Below are 26,376 nucleotides of genomic sequence, written 5' to 3'. Positions count from 1 at the left end.
GTACTGGCCTCAATGCCTAAAATATGTGTGTAGGGCCCAAGTCCCATACTATATTTGTGGAGAATATTCCCCCATTGTTTGGCTTTTAATTCACTTCTGGCTTTCAGAAAATGCTTTAGTCTATGAAAGTAATTCAAAATAATCAGTAGACTAAAAAGGCCAATACTTAGTATAGCTTTAAAAAAAGAATCTTGCATAGACGTCAAAAAACTAACAAAAATAGCCAGTATTTCTGGAACACCAACAATTACCAGGCATTCTAAATACATTATCTCTACTCACTGCCACAACCTGTAATGTAGATATTAATTACATTTAGTACATGAGGAAATTCCAGTTCAGTAATGGTCAACTGACAAAGGAGTTCAAAACCTGTTTGGCTACAAAGATTATATTCCTACAATGAAAGTCTCCCAACCCCACATTCTTAACATCCCCACCCATATTAACAATAAAAATGGTCTTAGGAGTGATGTGTAATTCTTCCAATTTTAAATTATATTTCTGTGGCTCCCAAAAATCTCTCAAGAATGAATTATTTAAATAGCATAAGTTTGCCTGTGTGGGGCTAATTCACGAGTACAAAGGCAATATGGAGGCTTAGCAAAAAGCTTACCAAACCATGAGTCGTCTGTAATTGATAAACACTAAAATCACTGGGCTGGATTTCAACAACGTAGCTTTCCCAGAATCAAAATCTATGAAAACAAAATACATGTACAGATTTTCTGGAAGCACAAAGTCTAACACCTGAATGAATACAATATATACAGGACTGTGATACAGGATCTGACACTTAAGATTCAATCCTGTTATTTCTGTACCAAAACACTATGAAGGTGGGAAAATTAAGTTAACATTCTTTCTACTAGGGTACAAAATAGATTCCATTACAAATGGTTAGTCATGACTGGCATAGTGGTGGACAGTGTAAGCATATGTATATATTTAGATATCTAGGTAGGCTTATTAAAAGACATAAAAAATTACTGTTATAAATGAGTAAAGTACAAATCTAAGAAAGCACCATACCTTCCAGCAATTTCCACATTCATTCCAGACTACAAATGTCATCATTGTTTCATCAGTACTACGAGTTTGTACCTGCAGCAAAATCAAGTGGAAGACAGCATTCTTCACAGTATAATAAAAAGTCAGCCTAAGTAAGCACATTCTATATGAAGATAAACAATACACAACGGCACTGTGACACAATGTTTGAGAGCCTGAAACCAGTCCACACACGCCAAGTAATACTGAAAGAACACACATCACATCCCCAAATTAAATTTTTCTATGTCCTTCCTTATATTTTCATGTTTAGTTTAATCCCAGATAAGTGGGAAAATCATCTGAAGTCACACACTAAAAATCCCCATTATCACTAGGAAGCACAGAAATGTTAATTAAAAGATGTCAATTTTCTCTTCCAAATTAGCAAAGATGTAAAAACTAGAAATATTTCATTCTGACAAATATAAACTGCTGCAACCCTTCTTAAATTTAGGCAGCAACAAGAGCCTTTAAATATCTATTCTACTTATTTAAAGCCTTTGGATAAAAAATGGTTTAAATAATACTTCTGAAATATTTCACATATACTTAATATTGCTATCTAGGCCTCTAAAAATAGATACAGATATGAGGACCCTGCTGCCCTCTGGGGAAAAATATGTCCTGGTGGGTTCATGTTAACTAAGAGTCACACTTCAGTCTTTTGAATGTTATTTTGCCAACACCTTTGGAAGTGTTATATATCTACAGACAGAATTTTTTGATTCTAAGAAAATCATACTGACTTCATCTATAAACTAAATTCTTCCTGTTAAAAGAATGCTCTTATCGTAGCTACTTATAATCTGATTACATAAGTATATCACTTCTATGTTTTAAAGAAGCTTTGACTTTTAAATACCTTTCTGTTTAATACTTTTGTGGCATTTTTAGGATAGATTTTGTATTGCTGACATTTTTCTACTGGACTGAAAGATAATAGAGCAATTCAAACTCAGAAATTTCTAAGACATGTTAATATTTTAGTAACTATCAGTAATACTTTTACAAAATAAAATACTAAAATATCAGATAGAAAACTATGACTAAATGATGTATCTGAAAATGGAGTGTTATGTACCTTTGACAAATAAAACAAGTTTAAACACTACAGTACCCACATGTGTTTAGAAAACAAAACCAAAAATATTCATATTTGCATGTATATGCATAAAATATGCAGAAAGTCATACAACGAACTAGTAATTCTGATTTACCTCTAGGGAGGGGGAACAAGGTAACTGCAGGTAAAAGTGGGTAACTTTCCACTCATAATTTTGCCCCTATTGAATTTTTAACCTTGAGAATATAATACTTTCTAGAAAAAAAAATTTTTAAATAAAGGTTCCTTTTTATAACTTATGCAGAAGTTAGTAATGTTATTTTTTTAACTGCTTAATTTGCAGTTAAACAATTCAATTCCTTAAATCTTTCAATTAACTTGAAAAATAACAGCAAATTGTTCTTTAAAGGGAAAATTTTGAGATTGGCAGAGACAGATAAAGCATAAAACATCTATTTGGCAAATGAAATCAATGAGTGATAAAAAACCATTTTCACATATATACACACAACCAAGGTAACTATCATGTGGCTCTTTTCAACTGTTAAGAACAAAAAAGTTGAGTCACAAAAGTCATCAACATGCTGCAAAAAAGGAATAAATGTCTGTAAACCAGGCAAGCTAAAAGTACCCAGGCCATGTCTCAGAAAAAGCAAAGACATTTCCTTAAATTATATAATCCTGCCTAATAAAAAGAATTATAACCTGTATGCAAAATAACCAATACTCAACTGCTTATTAACTCAAGAGAAAGAATATGGCCATTTTATTAAATTCTATAACAATTTGTAAATTTTATTTAATCAATATAACCTTCACAGTAACAATTTCTTCAAAATTAAATGGAATTCATCAATATTAGGAAAGCATTCTTACACTTAAGGGATCACATCTCTTGAAGAACCTCAAAGTACTGTTAATTATCTTACTAGTTGTTTTCAAACTTGAAATGGAAGTTGGAAGCATTCTTAATATGAAAATAAGAATATAAACAATCACAAACCTGTGTGTAAGTACAATTCTTTTTATATTCACCACATAAATAAGTCAGTCTGGGTCCCACCCATCTTGGCCATCTGATGCTCTCTGATGGCTTCTTTGGTCAAGTTTCTCTGCATCTCTTTGAGCTCACCACTAGCCATTTCCTATTAGGTAGGTGTGATGCCAGGGTACTTGTTTGCGGAGCCAAAGAATGAGCCTCACAAACAGTCAAGGTAGGAGAGCAAGGTACAGGCTTTTATTTAGAGATACAGTGAAAGGGCAGAGCTCCCAGCTCATGCCAGAAGGGGACAAGGGAGTCCATAGTGGTGCGTTGTCTAGGGGGTTTTATAGGGAGTTGAGGATTTTTTGAGAAATGAAAAAGCTTAGGGGTGGGGACTTGTTAAGTGGTCCCTGAATATTAAAAATTAACTTAAGGACTTTCCTGCCTTGATTTCTCTCTGGGACACCGGTGCCTTGGTCTGGGAGCATATCAAAAGGCTGCCTGCCCAGCCCCCAAGGTGGGCTGAGGTATTGTCTACTTGCTAAAGAATCCTGCCTCTTGAACTTCCTGGCTGTTAAAATGCAATCTTATCTTTAATATGGAATTCTTCCTGCCTTTTATCATGCTGTCCACAGCTGGGTCTGCATGCTAAGTTAGTTGCTCAGTTTGCAAAATCACCTCATCAGATCTGAAGGAGGAAAGACAGCACATAGGCCTGGGCCTTTTAGTATGTTAAAGAGAATCTTACACATGGTAAGATAAATTTTAGCCGAAATAAGCAGGCGAAGAGAGGCAACAAAGGGCCAGGTAGTTTATTTGAATGCCACTCCTGGGTGATGTTCCACGGTCTGGGTATTACAGGCCGGGGAAGTCACACCTGGTCAGGGAGGTGGGGGCTTATAAGGGATTAGGAGGGGGAGGAGTGGGCAAGCTATCCTAGGGGGCGTGGAGATGTATGATTGGCTAAAGGTGACATAATAGACAACTAGAAACTTTTTTCCTTCCAAGAGGGAGGAGGCTGATATCCGGGTCTTAGTTGGCACATCAGAAGGATGGAATTCAGGAAGAGCTGTCCCCTTTCCATATAAGGCACGGACCTTGGGGTCTAGTCTGTTCTCCCCCTATGGCATCTCTCTGTTCTGTTTGCATATCCTTGTTTTTCCTTCCTCCAGCCTAACAGTTACAAATGATTAGCATAATAAAACATGTGCTACTCTTCTTTATCTGGGGAACATTAACTGATCTCACTGAAGAATGATTTTAGAGCTCAATGTTTAACATAGAGTTTTAGTTGGGGGGTTTCCTTGCATGTAGTTACACTGCTCTGACTGCAAATATCCCACCCTGCTCCCTCCGGAGGCCCTCACCCTACTCTGACTACATCCATGGTCCCTGTCTCAGGTGGCAATACCACACTCAGTTACAGGCATCTCCTATAAACATCCTGAGTGTTTTTTGTGGTCAGTTAGCTTAATAATAAAATAAAAAATCAATTTGTAAAGTTTTAGAAGTAAAAAATAAATATTTTTCCTCAAAGCATTGATGAGTTTGCTTCCTTTGATAATTTCTTCAAATACTTGTAGGACTGTATGTGAAAACTGGGTTTAATTACTGCTTGAATGCTTATAAACAACAAAATCTTATAGCAACAAGCACCTCTAGTATCCAGACTGTGGTCTCTACCATTGCCACCCCTGCCTCCAAAAAGTAAATTCACCTTCTGAGAAATGTTTGGGTCCAGTTCTGAGTCACAAAATACACAGAGTAAGCCAGGGGCATCTTCCTGTGCCAGAATGCATGGAAGCTACCAAAGACTACTGTGGCTGAGGTAAGTGGACAGAGAGGAGTTCACAATGGTCCAAGATGTCAGACAATTTCTTCAGCTTTTAAACAAATGGTGATACTTAAAAAAGGAGAGCACCCAAATGCAAAAAAGCCCCCACTGACAGTTATTAGGGCACCAACTCCTCATTCTGATAACAAAGGGCAGGAATTACACATCTATCCCCTCTTTCCTACCCAAACCAACAGGGCAACCAAGAGCCTGAGTTTATAAGGGAAAGTGCTTCATTATCAAAGACATCTAGCTAATAAATGTGAAAGGAATGACAGAAATTTAGAAATCATTCTTTTGCAACCCCCAATAAAATAACCAACTCAGGCAAGGATTATCAGTGGATCAACACATTAAATGAAAGGCTGATGGAGAAAATTGCAGCAGGGAATCCAGACTCCATGCCCGAACACACTGATAGTCTCTGCGTACTGACAGCAGAGCCACAGGTGTTACATGCCTCCCGATGTGATGTAATGTAAAGTAAAATGCACTGCTTATAAAGTATGTATGAGGGGAAAAAGTTGAACTTGTATATATTCAAGCCTATAGAACTACAGAAAACAGGTGACAAAAAAGTTAAATAACATTATGAGGAAGAAATATAATACCATAGGATACAGGTGAAATGAAATTTTTCTTCAACAGGTCAATGTCATGAAAGACAAAAGAAGGGGTTAGAGGTAGGGGAAGAGATTGCTTTAGATTTAAATATATGTTATATATATATATACATATATATATATATATTACACATACACACACACATACACAAAATCTTAAGAAACCAAACCAAACATAATGTATAGATAGTTTGTGGGTAGTTATATTAGAAAAATGTTATATTTTAAGCTATCTCCCAAGTATATTAAGGTAAAGGATATATCTGGGATTTGCTTGAAAATAATTCAGAGAAAAATAAAAGAAAGAAATAAAAGAAGAAAAAAGGAATGGATGAAAAAGATGACAAATTCTTGAAAATATTTGAAGCCTGGGTGATGGATATATGGGATTTTATTACATAATGCTTTCTACTTTTTAAATGGTTTATATTTATTTCAAGGAGGTTTTAAAAACAGAATTTTTACTAGGTATATAGAAAAATGAATTCACTCTCTTGAATGCTTAATAGTGAGATTGTAGACACACTAAAGCTATTACCTATGAACAGCTATGTCTATAAACACCAAGCTATGAATTCATTTTCTCCATCATCATGTAAATTTAAGGAATAGTTGAAAAGATGTAACCAATTTTATAGGTCTTAATTCTGAAAAGAGCTTAGAAATTACAAAGTCTGGTTGCAATTAGACACACATCTCTTTGATTCTACATGAATCCACAAAAAGTAAAAACATTTTATTTTTAGACAATGATTTAAGGCAGTCATCCTAAGATCATGGTACAGTTGTGGAAGGGACAAGGTATAGATGCCAACAGATTCAGTCACCTTAAGTATTTGTCTCTCTCTACATATACATATATACAAATGTATGAGAATAGCTTATGATTTATTACATATGTAGTATTTATACAGTACTTCATGATTTTAACAGGCTTCTCAGCAGACGTCATGGGATCGCATCATGTAAACATTATATTCAGATAAACTCACCTAGGCCATCATTCTGGCAAATAAGGAGAAATATTGCAACACAGTACATTTTTCCTTAAACCTGGATTCTTAGCATCCTTAAGATTTGATATCTTACTTCATACTTTATTTTTGTATTTCATGTCTGCGTTCCTTATTTCTTGATATATGGGTACTAGGTTGTCAAGGAAAAAGGGTTAAATTATAAAGGTAAGACCATTTTTCTCTATTCTGCCAAAATAAGAACTCCTGAAATTTCTAAGCAGTTCACAAAAATTGTTGTCAATTTAGATCAAGTTAATGACAAGGCACGATTTCTACGTGATTTCTTGATCTGTAACTAGAAAATAATAATGACTGTACATTTATACTATGAATGAGCAGTTCTTTCTTCTTAATGTTTAATGCCAGCAGTACACAAATAAGAGTTTCAAAAGTTAACTCAGGTACTCACTCAATCTGAGTGAGAAAACTTTTGGAAAAAAGCTTGAACTTGGAGCCAAGCTTTAACTTTCCCAAATCTGAAGTCTACCAAGGATCTTAAAGTTCTCAATGATTACACAGTTCCCTTGGGGACCTTCTGAGAAAAAGACATTCATGATGAACTGAAGGTTCCTTTCCTTCCCCAGCTCGGCAAGAAGTGAGTTCAGCAGGTTCTTCTCGACAGAACGGGCCCAGGCAGAGACTGAGCCCTCGAGGAGCTCCCTTTATAACAAGACCACTTTCTCAACCAGGAGAGGTGGGCCATCATGCTGTCACCCAGATGTTCCATATTATCTATTCCCATGTGCAAGATCCCTGTCTCCCAGAGCACCCCTCTAAGGTGTCTGGCATTAACACATTTCCCTCCAAGGGAACACTCTCAGGGGTTGCGTATGCATCGCTGAGTTAACCCCAGATGTGAAATCCTACTTCACACATTTAGTGTGTGTTTTCTGCATACTTGTGCACAACTTCAATTGTTGCACTCTCAATTTTTGAGGCAGAAAAATGAAAATACTATCAACACTACATTTTACTTTTGAATGACAGGAAAACAAGAATAAAATGACATAGATGGCTCTCTCCTTTCCCATCAAAACAATACAATCAAGATAGAAACTGAAAAATTAAATTGAATTCTATATGGGGAGAAAAAATTATAATGGATCTAGTGGATTACTTAAAACACTGTGAGTATACACACAAAGGACATCTTCCTCAATTTGACATCCCAATTCTTCCTCATCAGCTCCAATGGCGATGTAGTCATCTAAACACAGGCACAGAGAATTGTCAAGCATAAGTGATTATAACAAGTTAAAAGAAAATTTCTTCAACCCCATTTGCCGTATATAAAGCATTTTTAGTTTCATTAGAATCTGGTCTCTTTACTACCCACTGACTCCTCTGGATTCACCTAATGTCCACAGTGCTCCTGCATTGATGACTCCTTATCCCTCAGAAGTGGGGAAGTAATTGATCTAGCAGGCAATTCCTCATTTCACAACTCCATAAACTCTGGAGGTTCCAGGAGAGTAGAGAAAGTTACAGAAAGAACTGTCTTGCACTGTCTTGTCTCCTGTGTGACTCAGGCTTCAATGCAAAGAAACCATTCATTTCATCTGTATGGACACACTTAGAAGACTCCTATGTAAATATTCAAACAGATAGAAGGAAATAAAAAGAAACTAGAAATAAAAAAGAAAAAATATTTAAAAAGACAGTAAGGGAATCAAAGTAGGAAGGACAGAGTAAGAAGAAAACAGGTCATACTATGATTCATATAACAGAAAAGAAAAAGGATGAATTTGTCTAAGATAATAAATAAATATTCCTGTACATAAAACTTTAAAGCCAAAATTTCACATAATAAGATTGGATACAGTCAAGTTAAATTAAAGCTCCCATATAAATCGATCTCTTTTCCACTTAAAAAAAGTAGAAAATGGAATTATGGACATGAAACTTACATACGTCATGGTATCAAGTTAAATTAAAGCTCCCATATAAATCGATCTCTTTTCCACTTAAAAAAAGTAGAAAATGGAATTATGGACATGAAACTTACATACGTCATGGTAACATTTAACACCAAGACCCAAATTCAGTACCATTAATTTGGGGAGGGAGTAATTAGCTTGCAGATTAAATGTGTGTGGGGGAGCAAGATTTGTGAAAAAAATTAAAATTACTATGAATCAGATGAAACATCCATATATTAGAAGGAACCTATTTCTTGGAATTATATGGTAATAAGCTGAGGAACATCCATATATTAGAAGGAACCTATTTCTTGGAATTATATGGTAATAAGCTGAGGAGGCCCGGTGATGCCTGTAGCTCTCTGCCTTCCGAACCTTGACTAGCAACAACTGCTCCCTGAGCCAAGCTACAGTGGACAGCTATCAGCGGGATGTGCTGCTGGGAAAACAGTAATATGAAGGTGGCAGTGGTGGTGATGATCAAAGGACTGAGCAATGAAGCAAGGTACACTCAACCTACCTCCTGTCCGGAGAGCTGCAGCAAGCATCTCCCTACACTTTAACCGTACAGAATCGGAAGTGCTTGGTGCCCGAGGAAAAGATGAAATATAAGTATCTCGAGCATTTGTCTCATCCTTTCTGCTGCTTATGTTGCCACTGGAGCTACTAAAATACACATAAACACACACACATACCAAAAATAAATTAGGAGAAACTCAAAGAAATATCATTACTATTACTCTCTGAATATAAAATTTGGGGGCCTAAATAAGATATTTCAGTGACTTACATTAAAAAAATGCATATAGATTAAAAAAAGAAGTTAAAATTTTAATAAATAAGAGACAAGTCTCATGTTATTTTTAACCAACTAAACATTTACCTTGATTATCCTTTTAGAAATTAAACAATATTCTTAATAGGGAAATACATAATGTAACTCAATATAATAAATGAAAAGCAAGGACCTTGGTTGTAAGGAGAGGGGTGAGGGGATGGCACCAAAGATTATGACAGCTGTCAATCAAAAATAGAGGAGGAGGGAAATGTTTGAAAACCTGTTCCAATCAGACAGCCAATGAGGTTTATTTCTATTTTATCCCTTTGGAATAAAAAGCATGGATAGTGAGAAGTGTGTTGTAAGAATATAAAAAGCTCTCTTAGATAAAGAGGAACCCTCCTACACTGCTGGTGGGAATGTAACCATTTGAGGTTCCTCAAAACTCAAAATAGAAATACCATTTGACCCAGGAATTCCACTTCTAGGAATTTACCCTAAGAATGCAGCAGCCCAGTTTGAAAAAGACATATGCACCCCTACGTTTATTGCAGCACTATTTACAGTAGCCAAGAAATGGAAGCAACCTAAGTGTCCATCAGTAGATGAATGGATAAAGAAGATGTGGTACATATACACAATGGAATATTATTCAGCCATAAGAAGAAAACAAATCCTATCATTTGCAACAACATGGATGAAGCTAGAGGGTATTATGCTCAGTGAAATAAGCCAGGTGGAGAAAGACAAGTATCAAATGATTTCAATCATCTGTGGAGTATAACAGCAAAGAAAAAAACTGAAGGAGCAAAACAGCAGCAGACACACAGAACCCAAGAATGGACTAACAGTTACCAAAGGGAAAGGGACTGGAGAGGATGGGTGGGAAGGGAAGGATAAGGGGGGGGGGGAAAGAGGCGGCATTATGATTAGCATGTATAATTTGGGGGGAGGCATGGGGAGGGCTGTGCAACACAGAGAAGACAAGTAGTGATTCTACAACATCTTACTATGCTGATGGACAGTGACTGTAATGGGGTATGTGGAGGGGACTTGGTGATGGGGGGAGTCTAGTAAACATAATGTTCCTCATGTTATTGTAGACCAATGATACCAAAATCTAAAAAGCTCTCTTAATTTCTTCCCAGAAACACCAATTCCATCAGGACAGTCAGTAATTTTCCAGTCAACCTAATCTTTTAAACTGTTTCTGATTAACTTCTTCTTTAGATTCTCAGCAAAATATTTCTCTTGACTGGTTTCAATTAACTTCATTGCATTAAAGATACTTGCCACAAACCTTTTCATTCACCCTCCATAGATCTAACATGCTGCATCAGTGCAAGGAGATATCTCCTTGCCTTCTCTCCACTATCAAACTTCACAAAGAGATCACTGTGGGCAAAATGGTCATTCTGCATTCTTTCTAAGTTTAGTCATTTCCTTCCTGAAGCCTTCTCTGATATCCTAAAGCATTACCTACATACACAGGTTTGTATTACAATGCTGTTTCAGATATAATCCGCTGCCAGACTGAGCTTTTCAAGGACAAAGACAAGGACTTAATCCTCTTTGTAGTCCCAGTACACAGCATACCATCTGTCAGTGGTGAATCAATGAGCTAACCAATGTTTAAAAATCCCACTTCTTAAATCCCTTTTGCCACCCAGTACTTACAGCCCAAAGCCTCACTCATTCAATGGAAACAGCACACATGGACTGATGGAGCCTCTTCCTCCCCAGCTTCACTATCACTGGCCCCATTTCTTACATTATGGTTCCTTCTTTCTAAAGTATTTAACCACATTTCTTTCTTTTTAAAATCTTACACCAAAGTCTAAAACCCTCTCAACTGCAAGTCACTTAGATCTAACTTTGTATCTTCCTTAAGATGAAACCTCAATCTCATTTCTACAATCTTTCTAAAATTTTCTTGAGAGTGTGTGTGTGTGTGTATGTGCATAGATACCAACCACTCACTTTATCAGACTTCATACATGATAATTCTATGGTTTTGTAGACAGGCTCTATTTCTAAACCTCAATTACATAAAACTGATAAAAATACTAAGAACTTAATCTTCCTTCAGTGTCTATTTAAAATATTGTCTATACTTTTATATGCAAGATATTAAATCAGTGACTTTGAATGTAACACAATTGAAAGCCTATGTTAAAAAATTCGTAAATTATGGCCTGCACTTTCCAAAAATATCAAGGTCATGACAGAATTACTCCAAGTTAGAAGAAACTACAGATATGATAACTAGATGCAATATGTGATCCCAGATGATATTTTGGAAAGATCTTTTTACTTTTTAATGAAAGCCATTATTATGGAGACAACTAATGATAGATGAATAGGGTCTGTAGATAAGAAAAAAAAGTGTTGTATTAATATTAATTTCCAGATGTTGATATCTATTTTGGTTATAGGTGAGAAAATGTCTTTGTTCATAGAAAATACACACTGCTGGACTTAGTATTTAGGAATATAAAGGGTATATGTCTGCAAATGACTCCTATTTGGTTCAAAATAAAACTGGCTTGGGCTCTCTTGTCCCCTCCTGGCGTGAGCCGGGAGCTCTGTCCTTTCACTTTATCTCTAAATAAAGGCCTGTACCTTGCTCTCCTAAAAAAAAAAAATAATAATAATAAATAAATAAAACTGGCTTATGTGTGTGTGTACATATACATGTACATATGCATATACATATATAAATATCATTGGGGCAACTGGGAGTTCTGTTTTTACAATTTTCTAAAAGTCTAGAATTCACTCAAATGATTTAGAAAAATAAATTGTATTAACAACTGGCATTTAACTATTTTTAGCTTACCTCTTTTATCATTATGTTTAGTTAGTACTAATATGTAAAGTAATAGTGTATAGGCTTTTGATCATTATTACTAAGAAGAAATTAAAGAGTACATTATCAATTTGGGGAAAATATTGAGAAATAAGTGAAGTTAAAATAGGCAGCCTAAATCCTGAGTGCATCAGAATCACTTGAAGGACTTGTTAAAACATGTCTGGGTTCCAAGAGCAGAATTCCTCACTCAATAGTTTCAGGGTAAAGCCCAGGAATTGACTTTTCTAACAAATTGCCAGGTTCCATGCTCTTTCAGCGACCACACTTTAAAAAATACTGCTCTAAATCAAAGTCAAGTGTTAAATTACAAGCTTCCCAAGAACAGAACTACTATTGAATCTACTAAGACTGTACTGAATCTATTAAGCGTGTCACCTGTTAGATCAATGTGCTGGATACTGCAGTTTCACTTATGTGCTTGGAAAGAATAAATACAAAGGCCTCACAAGAACTGAGAACAATTTGAACCCTTCATTATTTTAAGTTCTTTTTGAGAAATGGCTAGATTGGGAAGGAAAAAAGAGCATAAAAAGGAGCATTAGATCCAGGGCCAAAAAAAAATCTAAAAAAATAAATGCAGTAAATGAAGTAGCCAGTAATCCCTAATCAGTACATCATTATCAATCCTATTAGTGCTATCCCAGAGATTTCACTCAATTCAACTTGTTGAGTACAGTGCAAATAATTTCTGGAAATGTAAGAAACCTTAGACTATTTGGCCATATACATTAACTAATTCTGTCTGATTAGAAAACAGGAAGAGTACAGACATGAAATCATATGACCACGGACAAAGGGACAGTCAGGTGAAACTGTCTTTTAACATAAGTGAATTTCCATACAGCAAAATACCTTTCTTCTCTTACTTCGGGGCTATTCTGTGATGTAACTGCAGCATCTTTTTTCTTTTCTTCAGGGTCTTTATCTGTTGATGGTCCATCTGAAAATTTATGAAGTCCCTAAGTCATCAGCATGTATTAAAAAACAAAACAAAACTGAACTCCTTCATGTTATCAGGTCATAAAATTTATGCAGCAATAAAAAAGCTAAAATCTTAACTTTTCCACAAGTAATTGAAGTTTATTCAAGCTCTTCTATTATCAAATGTACTTGGGTATTTTTCACAATGAATGCTCAGTCAGCATTCCCAAATAAACTCCCTCATTTGATGGGAACCACAAATTCATATGCCAAGGTGAACCTAAAAGGGAGGAAAGTATACAGAACAAAGGGAAGGAAAGAATATGGAAAAAATATTAGTACCATCATTTTAAAATGAAAGTGCAAAGCAGAAATAGAAACACTTTTAATAATTTTTCATGAAGTCAAAGAATTTAAGGTGGTACCCAAAATACATATAAATATGACAGGGATAGTAAATAAAGAACATTTTCATTAGTAAAGCCTACCTAGCACCTCCTCTATCTTAAATAATCTATGAATATGGAGTACACAAGCCTTAGTCTTCATGAGGTGAGCAATTAAACACGAAATAAGAAGTACATAAAATATGCTGGGCCAATGCAATAGTTTAGCACTGATAAGTAACCTTCATGTTTAAATCAACCAAAGCAGCCTTAAAGCTGGGTTCAGAAAATATTTGTATCTAGTGCACAGATTGCTCCACTTATGTACATTTGTGATTCCTACATAAGTAATAAGAGCTATATAAGTAATTAAATTCTCCACATCCATATATTCAACTATCTATCAGGACCACCTAAGCAACTAACTTTTAAGCTTATCCTCATACTCAAACTTCGATTCTGATCCATTCAATCCAAATCTCTGGCAGTCAGGCATGAACATCAGAATTTGTTGAAGTCCCCCAGATGACTTTAATATGCTCTGGATAAGACTTTAATATAATCTGGATAAGAATGATAGAGAATGGCTCAAATCACAATTCTAGAAGTCATCTCATAATGCTTAAGGTATCAAACCTGAAACACAATTCAAGTCCCCTATGACTATCATTAGTTTTCACATACTAATACTGTATTCTCTGTAATTCACTTGGAAGGACTCAAAAACAGAAAGAAGCCATAGTATTGTGAGGTAAAAAACAAGGATTAATAATGACATTAAAGAACATAACAAGGACTGAGAATATTCCACAAGTAACAAGGTAGAAAGCATTTGAAAGGTGGTACAACAGTGCAGTACTATCTAACTAGGATTCACTGCTGTCAGGGAGCAGTATCACTGAGCCCACATACTGCCCTGCATGTGAATTGGTGCAATCCTTTGAGAAAGCAAAGCAATATGTGGTATGAGCTGCCTTAAAAACATTCTAATCATGGGCAGCACAGCCAGCAGGTGCTCCAAACCTAGACTCAGACTGTCTGCAGATCATACACTCACCACTGATCCAACAATCCATTACATGCTTAACTGCCTCTGTGCCTCAACCTTCTCAGCATAAAATGGGGATATAAACACCTAGCACACTGGCTCCGTGGGAAGATCATATACCTTAATACAGGTCGTGCCTGGTATATCTCAAGTATCCTAAACTGTGCTACCTCATAGCAGCAGCAGTGAATCTAGAAATCTAGCTAAGAGTCAAAGAAAAAGCTTTACACAGAAACAGATTCATCAAGACATTATTTATAAAAGCTGTAAAATTAAAAACAGCAACAAGTCTAACAGGCAAGTGATTAAACTATGTCGCGATCATCCAATGGATTATTCTGAAACCGAGAAAAATGACAGTCATGATGAAAAATACAAAAGAAAATCCATTGAAAAGGCAGTAAAAATAAATATCTATAAAAGCACAGTAAAATTACAATTGAAGCAAAATCCATGTACTGAAATAAAAAGAGACAAGAAATGCAACAAGATATTAACTGATATTTGTATTTAGAGATAGACTTAAGGATGAATTTTCATTCCTCCAACCCTCAAAATTTTATTTAATGGAGCATGTAAATGTTTTGACATAAATAAAAGTTATTACAGGAGAACTTGTACTGATATTAGGTACCTCCAACAAGTAAAAATTTCTTTAGATTGAAGATTAAATAAATGTAACTACAATATCCACTCTTTTCTCCCACAAAATGTGAACCATCTTTCCAGAAATAAAAGTGCTTGCATATGGTTCTCAATCAACTTTCTATGACTGATCTTAATTACTTTAGAATATAGAATTACATTTAAAATTCAAATGAACTATAAGCACAGTTACAGTTTGTCTTTAGAGACTAGACGGTAAAAAATTTTTTTTATTTTGAAATAATTTGAAACTTGCACAAATGTTTTAAGAAGAGTACAAAGTACTTTACTCAAGATTCCCAAACTGTTAACATTTTGGCAGACTTGCTTCCTCATTCATTCAGCCCCCCATATATATATACAACATGTGTGTTGAATACACACACATACACACACACACCACTGTATGCAGACATATTTTGAACCATCTGAAAATAAGTAGCAGCCATCATGCTTCTCTATCCCTAAATACTTCACCTATGTAGTCTGTAAAAATAAATTCACTTATATAATCACAGCAACTAATAAATAGATTTAATAATGATACAATATTGTCTACTTCACTTACAGAACCTTACACAAATTCTGCCACTTATCCTAATAATCATCTTTGCAGCAATGCTTTTTTCTGGTCCAGAATTCAATACAGGATCATGTATTGCATTTGATCTTTTTAATTTTATAGGCTTTACAATTTTAGTTCCTAGTTTCTAAGCTCTTGTAAGCAATAGGTTTTTATCAGTATGACTGCTGTCCTTGACATTTTTTTTTTTTACTAGGACATGAGGCTGAGGCTGATTTCACCAGGAAGAAGAGATCACAGAAAAAAATCAGTGGGGACAGACACTCACGTTCCTGGATTTGAGGGCCAAAATAGTTTTGAAAGCTATTCCTAGTACTTGAGAGAAGAGCTGTTTTTCAGTTTTTGTCCTGTGTTAGAAAAGGCTAAGACATGCCTCTGGCCATCCAGAGAATGGAGTCCATACTGTAAACCTTAGAGTTAAGCTCAAGTACTATAACAACAGTTTTTGTCCACTGCAAAAGGTATAAACATCTGACCAGCTGGCAGGAAGAACACTGGAGGGCTGGCTTAGAGAGAAACAGAAACTTCCAGATAGGTTTGGAAATTTCAAAACAGGGTATCTGAATATGAATGTGTTTGTTTTCTTTTTTTTTTTTTTTTAAATAATTATTTTTTATTGAAGGGTAGTTGACGCACAGTATTACATTACATTAGTTTCAAGTGTACAACACAGTGGTAGAACATTTATATACATAATTCGAGGTTCCAGCTATCACCCTACCAAGCTGTTACAATATCTTGACTATATTCCTTATGCTATACATTACATCCCGGTTACTTATTTATTTTACCATTGGAAGTCTGTCCTTTTTTTTTTTTTTTTTTTTGTGAGGGCATCTCTCATATTTATTGATCAAATGGTTGTTAACGACAATAAAATTCTGTATAGGGGAGTCAATGCTCAATGCACAATCATTAATCCACCCCAAGCCTAATTTTCGTCAGTCTCCAATCTTCTGAGGCATAACAAACAAGTTCTTACATGTAGAACAAATTCTTAAATAATGAATAAGTTACATAGTGAACAGTACAAGGGGAGTCATCACAGAAACTTTCGGTTTTGCTCATGCATTATGCACTCTAAACAGTCAGTTCAAATATGAATACTCATTTAGTTTTTATACTTGATTTATATGTGGATACCACATTTCTCTCTTTATTATTATTATTTTTAATAAAATGCTGAAGTGGTAGGTAGATACAAGATAAAGGTAGAAAACATAGTTTAGTGTTGTAAGAGAGCAAATGTAGATGATCAGGTGTGTGCCTGTAGACTATGTGTTAATCCAAGCTACACAAGGGCAATAAAACATCCACGTATGCAGAAGATTTCTCTCAGAACAGGGGGGGTGAGGTTCTAAGCCTCACCTCTGTTGATCCCCAATTTCTCACCTGATGGCCCCTGTGCGACTGTGCCTGTCTTAGGTTGTTCCTCCCTTGAGGAATCTTACCCGTCTCTGGCTAACCAGTCATCTTCCGGGGCCATACAGGGAAATGTGCAGTTGGTAAGTGAGAGGGAAGCCTTATTGTTTGAAAAGGTTAGCTTTTTACTTCTTTGCATATTTATGCCCTGTGGCTTCTATGCCCAGCATTTGTCTTGAGGTATCTTTACCACTTGGAAGAATTATGATACTCGGTAAATTTGATATGAGGCACGAATTCTATTTAAGGGTTGTAATTAGGAAGGAAGAAAAAAAGCTATAGAAGTAGCAGGCGGAAGAAAACATGGGAAGATTGATTATTTCTTTGACATATCTTCTTGTAGAGTAACTTCAGCATATATAGGTTTTAAGCTACTACTTAAATTGCGCACACACATTAACATAATAGGAGTATAGTTACATAACCAAAGCATATCTGTAATTACCAGCCATCACCAGTGAAACCAAGAAAACCAGTTAGGCACCTTAGGCATTTGTGAAAACTTATCTATGATATGGTGGATATTGTCCAACTGAACTTGAACAGTCTGAGAGAAATCAGACAAATTAAAACAACCCATTCCTGGGGACTGTTTACATGCCATATGTTCTTTTAACAGTAAATAGTCTGTAGTTGTAAGATTTTGGAGCGCTACAATTTGCACTGCTCCAAATTCTTGGTTGAGTTCCAACAGTATAGATCCAGTCAAATTTGTTGTTTTACTGTATGCACAGGCCAGCTTAGATATCTCCTTCCTCATTCCCATGTCAAGTCCAGGAACTGGTGGGATGAGTGCATCTACAGCTGTAGCAATGCGTGGATCTTTGTTGGGGTTTTTTGCTGATCATCTTCTGGCATGAGTCTTCAAGAGAGTGCTGATGTTGGAAGTTCTTTTTCATATCGTATCTTAGTTCATTTTTGGGGTAGCCGAATTAGGCTTTGATCCTCTGTATAAACACAAACAGACCCTTTGCCTACACTTTTATATGCCCTTTATACTCTTGTGTAGAACTCATTGGAGGTTACCACACAGGAACTGCCCATTTTTTTTTGTTTGTTTGTTTTTTTGGTATGGCTAATCTACACTTACATGACGAATATTATGTTTACTAGGCTCTCCCCTATACCAGGTCCCCCCTATAAACCCCTTTACAGTCACTGTCCATCAGCATAGCAAAATGTTGTAGAATCCCTACTTGCCTTCTCTGTGTTGTACAGCCCTCCCTTTTCTCCTACCCCCCCATGCATGCTAATCTTAATACCCCCCTACTTCTCACCCACCCCTTATCCCTCCCTACCCACCCATCCTCCCCAGTCCCTTTCCCTTTGGTACCTGTTAGTCCATTCTTGAGTTCTGTGATTCTGCTGCTGTTTTGTTCCTTCAGTTTTTCCTTTGTTCTTATATTCCACAGATAAGTGAAATCATTTGGTATTTCTCTTTCTCCGCTTGGCTTGTTTCACTGAGCATAATACACTCCAGCTCCATCCATGTTGCTGCAAATGATTGGATTTGCCCTTTTCTTATGGTTGAGTAGTATTCCATTGTGTATTTGTACCACATCTTCTTTATCCATTCATCTATCGATGGACATTTAGGTTGCTTCCAATTCTTGGCTATTGTAAATAGTGCTGCAATAAACATAGGGGTGCATCTGTCTTTCTCAAACTTGATTGCTGCATTCTTAGGGTAAATTCCTAGGAGTGGAATTCCTGGGTCAAATGGTAAGTCTGTTTTGAGCATTTTGATGTACCTCCATACTGCTTTCCACAATGGTTGAACTAACTTACATTCCCACCAGCAGTGTAGGAGGGTTCCCCTTTCTCCACAGCCTCGCCAACATTTGTTGTTGTTTGTCTTTTGGATGGCAGCCATCCTTACTGGTGTGAGGTGATACCTCATTGTAGTTTTAATTTGCATTTCTCTGATAATTAGCGATGTGGAGCATCTTTTCATGTGTCTGTTGGCCATCTGTATTTCTTTTTTGGAGAACTGTCTGTTCAGTTCCTCTGCCCATTTTTCAATTGGGTTATTTGTTTTTTGTTTGTTGAGGCGTGTGAGCTCCTTATATATTCTGGACGTCAAGCCTATATCGGTTGTGTCATTTTCAAATATATTCTCCCATACTGTAGGGATCCTTCTTGTTCTATTGATGGTGTCTTTTGCTGTACAGAAGCTTTTCAGCTTAATATAGTCCCACTTACTCATTTTTGCTGTTGTTTTCCTTGCCCGGGGAGATATGTTCAAGAAGAGGTCACTCATGTTTATGTCTAAGAGGTTTTTGCCTATGTTTTCTTCCAAGAGTTTAATGGTTTCATGGCTTACATTCAGGTCTTTGATCCATTTTGAGTTTACTTTTGTATATGGGGTTAGACAATGGTCCAGTTTCATTCTCCTACATGTAGCTGTCCAGTTTTGCCAGCACCACCTGTTGAAGAGACTGTCATTTCGCCATTGTATGTCCATGGCTCCTGTATCAAATATTAATTGACCATATATGTCTGGGTTAATGTCTGGATGCTCTAGTCTGTTCCATTGTTCTGTGGCTCTGCTCTTGTGCCAGTACCAAATTGTCTTGATTACTATGGCTTTATAGTAGAGCTTGAAGTTGGGGAGTGAGATCCCCTCTACTTTATTCTTCTTTCTCAGGACTGCTTTAGGTATTCGGGGTCTTTGGTGTTTCGATATGAATTTTTGAATTATTTGTTCCAGTTCATTGAAGAATGTTGCTGGTAGTTTCATAGGGATTGCATCAAATCTGTATATTGCTTTGGGCAGGATGGCCATTTTGATGATATTAATTCTTCCTAGCCACGAGCATGGGATGAGTTTCCATCTGTTAGTGTCCCCTTTAATTTCTCTTAAGAGTGACTTGTAGTTTTCAGAGTATAAGTCTTTCACTTCTTTGGTTAGGTTTATTCCTAGGTATTTTATTTTTTTTGATGCAATTGTGAATGGAGTTGTTTTCCTGATTTCTCTCTCTGTTGGTTCATTGTTAGTATATAGGAAAGCCACAGATTTCTGTGTGTTGATTTTGTATCCTGCAACTTTGCTGTATTCCGATATCAGTTCTAGTAGTTTTGGGGTGGAGTCTTTAGGGTTTTTTATGTACAGTATCATGTCATCTGCAAATAGTGACAGTTTAACTTCTTCTTTACCAATCTGGATTCCTTGTATTTCTTTGTTTTGTCTGATTGCCATGGCTAGGACCTCCAGTACTATGTTAAATAACAGTGGAGAGAGTGGGCATCCCTGTCTAGTTCCCGATCTCAGCGGAAATGCTTTCAGCTTCTCGCTGTTCAATATAATGTTGGCTGTGGGTTTATCATAGATGGCCTTTATTATGTTGAGGTACTTGCCCTCTATTCCCATTTTGCTGAGAGTTTTTATTATGAATGGATGTTGAACTTTGTCAAATGCTTTTTCAGCATCTATGGAGATGATCATGTGGTTTTTGTCTTTCTTTTTGTTGATGTGGTGGATGATGTTGATGGACTTTCTAATGTTTTACCATCCTTGCATCCCTGGGATGAATCCCACTTGGTCATGGTGTATGATCCTTTTGATGTATTTTTGAATTCGGTTTGCTAATATTTTGTTCAGTATTTTTGTATCTACGTTCATCATGGATATTGGTCTGTAGTTTTTTGTTTTGGTGTGGTCTTTGCCTGGTTTTGGTATTAGGGTGATGTTAGCTTCATAGAATGAGTTTGGGAGTATCCCCTCCTTCTCTATTTTTTGGAAAACTTTAAGGAGAATGGGTATTTTGTCTTCCCTGTATGTCTGATAAAATTCCGAGGTAAATCCATCTGGCCCGGGGGTTTTGTTCTTTGGTAGTTTTTTGATTACCTCTTCAATTTCGTTGCTGGTAATTGGTCTGTTTAGATTTTCTGTTTCTTCCTGGGTCAATCTTGGAACGTTATATTTTTCTAGGAAGTTGTCCATTTCTCCTAGGTTTCCCAGCTTGTTAGCATATAGGTTTTCATAGTATTCTCCAATAATTCTTTGCATTTCCGTGGGGTCCGTCGTGATTTTTCCTTTCTCGTTTCTGATACTGTTGATTAGTGTTGACTCTCTTTTCTTCTTAATAAGTCTGGCTAGAGGCTTATCTATTTTGTTTATTTTCTCGAAGAACCAGCTCTTGGTTTCATTGATTTTTGCTATTGTTTTATTCTTCTCAATTTTATTTATTTCTTCTCTGATCTTTATTATGTCCCTCCTTCTGCTGACCTTAGGCCTCATCTGTTCTTCTTTTTCCAATTTTGATAATTTTGACATTAGACCATTCATTTGGGATTGCTCTTCCTTTTTTAAATATGCTTGGATTGCTATATACTTTCCTCTTAAGACTGCTTTTGCTGTGTCCCACAGAAGTTGGTGCTTAGTGTTGTTGTTGTCATTTGTTTCTATATATTGCTGGATCTCCATTTTGATTTGGTCATTGATCCATTGATTATTTAGGAGCGTGTTATTAAGCCTCCATGTGTTTGTGAGCCTCTTTGCTTTCTTTGTACAGTTTATTTCTAGTTTTATGCCTTTGTGGTCTGAAAAGTTGTTTGGTAGGATTTCAATCTTTTGGAATTTTCTGAGGCTCTTTTTGTGGCCTAGTATGTGGTCTATTCTGGAGAATGTTCCATGTGCATTTGAGAAGAATGTATATCCCGCTGCTTTTGGATGTAGAGTTCTATAGATGTCTATTAGGTCCATCTGCTCTACTGTGTTGTTCAGTACTTCCGTGTCCTTAATTATTTTCTGCGCAGTGGATCTGTCCTTTGGGGTGAGTGGTGTGTTGAAGTCTCCTAGAATGAATGCATTGCAGTATATATCCCCCTTTAGTTCTGTTAGTATTTGATTCACATATGCTGGTGCTCCTGTGTTGGGTGCATATATATTTAGAATGGTTGTATCCTGTTGTTTGACTGAACCCTTTATCATTATGTAGTGTCCTTCTTTATCTCTTGTTACGTTCTTTGTTTTGAAGTCTATTTTGTCTGATATTAGTACTGCAACCCCTGCTTTCTTCTCACTGTTGTTTGCTTGAAATATGTTTTTCCATCCCTTGACTTTTAGTCTGTACATGTCTTTGGGTTTGAGGTGACTTTCTTGTAAGCAGCATATAGATGGGTCTTGCTTTTTTATCCATTCTATTACTCTATGTCCTTTGATTGGTGCATTCAACCCATTAACGTTTAGGGTGACTATTGAAAGATATGTACTTATTGCCATTGCAGGCTTTAAATTCGTGGTTACCAAAGGTTCAAGGTTAGCCTCCTTAGTATCTTACTGCCTAACTTAGCTCGCTTATTGAGCTGTTATATACACTGTCTGGAGATTCTTTTCTTCTCTCCCTTCTTGTTCCTCCTCCTCGATTCTTCATATGTTGGGTGTTTTGTGCTGTGCTCTTTCTAGGAGTGCTCCCATCTAGAGCAGTCCCTGTAAGATGTTCTGTAGAGGTGGTTTGTGGAAAGCAAATTCCCTCAGCTTTTGTTTATCTGGGAATTGTTTAATCCCACCGTGATATTTGAATGATAGTCGTGCTGGATACAGTATCCTTTGTTCAAGGCCCTTCTGTTTCATTGAATTAAATATATCATGCCATTCTCTTCTGGCCTGTAGGGTTTCTGTTGAGAAATCTGACGTTAGCCTGATGGGTTTCCCTTTATAGGTGACCTTTTTCTCTCTAGCTGCCTTTAACACTCTTTCCTTGTCCTTGATCTTTGCCATTTTAATTATTATGTGTCTTGTTGTTGCCCTTCTTGGATCCTTTGTGTTGGGGGTTCTGTGTATTTCCGTGGTCTGTTCGATTACTTCCTCCCCCAGTGTGGGGAAGTTTTCAGCAATTATTTCTTCTAAGATACTTTCCATCTCTTTTCCTCTCTCTTCTTCTTCTGGGACCCCTATAATACGGATATTGTTCCTTTTGGATTGGTCACAGAGTTCTCTTAATATTGTTTCATTCCTGGAGATCCTTTTATCTCTCTCTATGTCAGCTTCTATGCGTTCCTGTTCTCTGATTTCAATTCCATCAATGGCCTCTTGCATTCTATCCATTCTGCTTATAAACCCTTCCAGAGTTTGTTTCATTTCTGCGATCTCCTTTCTGGCATCTGTGATCTCCTTCCGGACTTCATCCCATTTCTCTTGCGTATTTCTCTGCATCTCTGTCAGCATGTTTATGATTCTTATTTTGAATTCTTTTTCAGGGAGACTGGTTAGGTCTGTCTCCCTCTCTGGTGTTGTCTCTGTGATCTTTGTCTGCCTGTAGCTTTGCCTTTTCATGGTGATAGGAATAGTCTGCAGAACTGGGACAAGTGACGGCTGGAAGGACTTCCTTTCTTGGTTTGTGGCCCTCCTCTCCTGGGAGAACAGCGACCTCTAGTGGCTTGTGCTGCGCAGCTGCGCGCAGACAGGGTTTCTGCTTCCTGCCCGGCTGCTATGGAGTTAATCTCCGCTGTTGCTGTGGGCGTGGCCTAGCTCGGGCAGCTACTCCAAAATGGTGGAGTCTAGTTGGAGCATTAGCTGCTGGGAGGCTATTTATCTCCGTAAGGGGCCTCCCTGCTCCCTGCAGCCCAGGGGTTAGGGTGCCCAGAGATCCAGGATTCCCTACCTCTGGATTAAGTGACCCGCCCTGCCCCTTTAAGACTTCCAAAAAGCACCCGCCAAAACAAAACAATGCCCACCAAAAAAAAAGAAAAAAAAATTTTTTTAATTAAAAAAAAAGAAAAAAAAAAAAAGGTGTTCGTTCGTTTTTCTTTATTCTCCGGTGCCAGCCTCAGACCTCTGCTCACTGGTCTTTCTGCCCTGTTTCCCTAGTATTGGGGTCCCTATCCCTTTAAGACTTCCAAAACGCGCTCGCCAAAACAAAACAGCAAAAAAGCAAAAAAGAAAAATGGTCGCGCGCTTTTCTTATGTCCTATGTCGCCCAGCCTCCAGTGCCTGCTCACTGTTCTTGCTGCCCTGTTTTCCTAGTATCGAGCGCCCTGCACTCTGGCCCGGATGGCGGGGGCTGGGTGTTCGGCAGCCCTGGGCTCCGTCTCCCTCCCGCTCTGCCTGCTCTTCTCCCGCCGGGAGCTGGGGGGAGGGGCGCTCGGCTCCCGCGGTGCCGGGGCTTGTATCTTACCCCCTTCGCGAGGCGCTGGGTTCTCTCAGGTGCGGATGTGGTCTGGATATTGTCCTGTGTCCTCTGGTCTTTATTCTAGGAAGGGTTGTCTTTGTTATATTTTCATAGATATATGTTGTTTTGGGAGGAGATTTCCGCTGCTCTACTCACGCCGCCATCTTCCGCCCCTCTCTCCTTGACATTTTAAAAGGTTCACTTTTCCTATTTTCTCATCCATATTAAGACCAATAATCAATTATAGAAATGGCTGATTACAGAGCTGGAGAAGGAAAGACAGACAAGACCAATACATTTTATGGTGCCAGAATATAAGAAACTAAAAAAAAAACAAGAACGAAAGGAGGCTAATCAAAGGGACACAGGACCCAGTTTGAAGGGGTGCCCACTAGTCAAATTTGGGACAATTAAACATCAAAATAAATAAGAACAGCATTGTGATTCATGGTATAGACTAGGAATCCATGTGTCCACACTAATTATAGTAAAATAACTGGGAAGTAAAAGAGGGTTTTTTTCTTACAAGGATGACTCATAAACTTTGAAGAAATCAAGTTAGAAAATCACAATTTTACAACTGTCATTATGAAGAGTGACTTGAGCAAGAATCAGAGGACACTAAATGGGGTTAGGAGACTTGGCAAAGTCTGATAAGAAGCAAGACAGTTTCAGAGTCTTAAAGTATCTCCCATGGAACACCTATTATATATAAGAGGAAAAATAATAAACTAAACAGTGCATACCTTGACTGGACTTTCAAAATTAGCATCATTGATGCCTCTGGACGTGATACCCTGAGAAGCAAAAAACACACATAGTATCCCAACTGTGGGTGCACAACCTGAACTAACCATGAGAAAATAGCAAATGAACTCCAAATAAGGAACATGCTATTTAAAACAAAAGGGGAAGGGTGCTTGTATTCTTCAAAATGTCGGTGTCATAAGGTAAAAGGGCTCAAAAACCACTCCAGACTAGACTAGATATGTGACCTTAGACTAGATCTTGATCTGGAAGAGAAAAAAAAGCTACAGAGGACATTACTGGGACAATTGGCAAAACTGAAACATGCCCTGTAGATTAAAGTACTGTACCAATGTTGTTTCCTGAATTTCCTGTATTCTGATTACATAAGGAAATAAACTTCTTCCAAGGAAACACAGTAAGTATTAAAAGGTAAAGCATGACAGATGTAACCTATTCACAAATGGTTCAGAAAAATGAATTTGTGTGTATGTGTGAGTATACACATATAGAGAAAAAGACAAAGAATGACAAAACACATAAGGCAAAGATAAAAACTAGTCATCTAGAAAAAGAACACATGTGAGTTACGTTTATTATTCTTGCAAGTTCTCTGTTACAAAATTATTTCAAAGACATTTTCAAACATTTATGACAACCTTCCCCTTGGGAAAAAGTTATCTTCTTACTTAAAGAAGCAATCTAGTTATAAGTGTTGGAAGACATGAAAGCTAAATTTGACTAGCTTAACAAGTAAAAACCATCAAGGTCAAACTAACATCCCTCACTCATAATAAGGCAATGATTTCAGTACCTCTATATTCATAAGAAAAAAAACCCCACAACAAATAAATGTTTGAAAACACCAGAACATTATAAATATATGTTAGGGAAGATTAATTATACCTAATAACTTTTTCCAGGACTTGATGAGAGACTTTGCTAAAGATGTAACTTCTTCATCTGTACTCTGCTTGTGAATAGCATTTACTAACATTCCAATTCTTATGGACTGCAAAGCAATGACAAAGAAATCTGTACAAGCAATTTTATTTCAGACCATTTGTTGTGTCATTTTCTACCTTCTCAGATGCCTACTCCATTTTAGAATAGAAAAATGCTTAATTATTTGAATTCTTAAAACACTCTATTATAGACTTAAAAGACACCTACATTTTCAGATCAAACAATGGACTCATATCCAGGTTCTTATCACTGACATCTGCGAGTATTTAACTTGTTACTATAGTAAGGCTGGAGAACGAAAAAAATGAAATCAATCTTCCACAGGAGAGAAGCAAGAATAAAATATAAAAGGTGTGCATTTATTAAGAAGGAAGGCTAAAGCAATGTGTGTATAAAGGAAGTGCTA

The 26,376-nt window shown here is 36.9% G+C and overlaps 1 pseudogene; it reads right to left on the bottom strand.

The window, feature by feature from the left end:
* Positions 1 to 599: 599 nt before the first annotated feature.
* The window catches only part of LOC118929741 (transcription elongation factor A protein 1-like), a 37,401-nt pseudogene continuing 11,624 nt past the window's right edge, over positions 600 to 26,376 (bottom strand).

The sequence above is a fragment of the Manis pentadactyla genome, chromosome 3 (assembly GCF_030020395.1).
Source record: "Manis pentadactyla isolate mManPen7 chromosome 3, mManPen7.hap1, whole genome shotgun sequence".
NCBI classification, from domain to species: Eukaryota; Metazoa; Chordata; class Mammalia; order Pholidota; family Manidae; genus Manis; species Manis pentadactyla.
The sequence above is the reverse complement of the archived record's forward strand: the minus strand, read 5'-3'. Positions and strand labels throughout refer to the sequence as shown.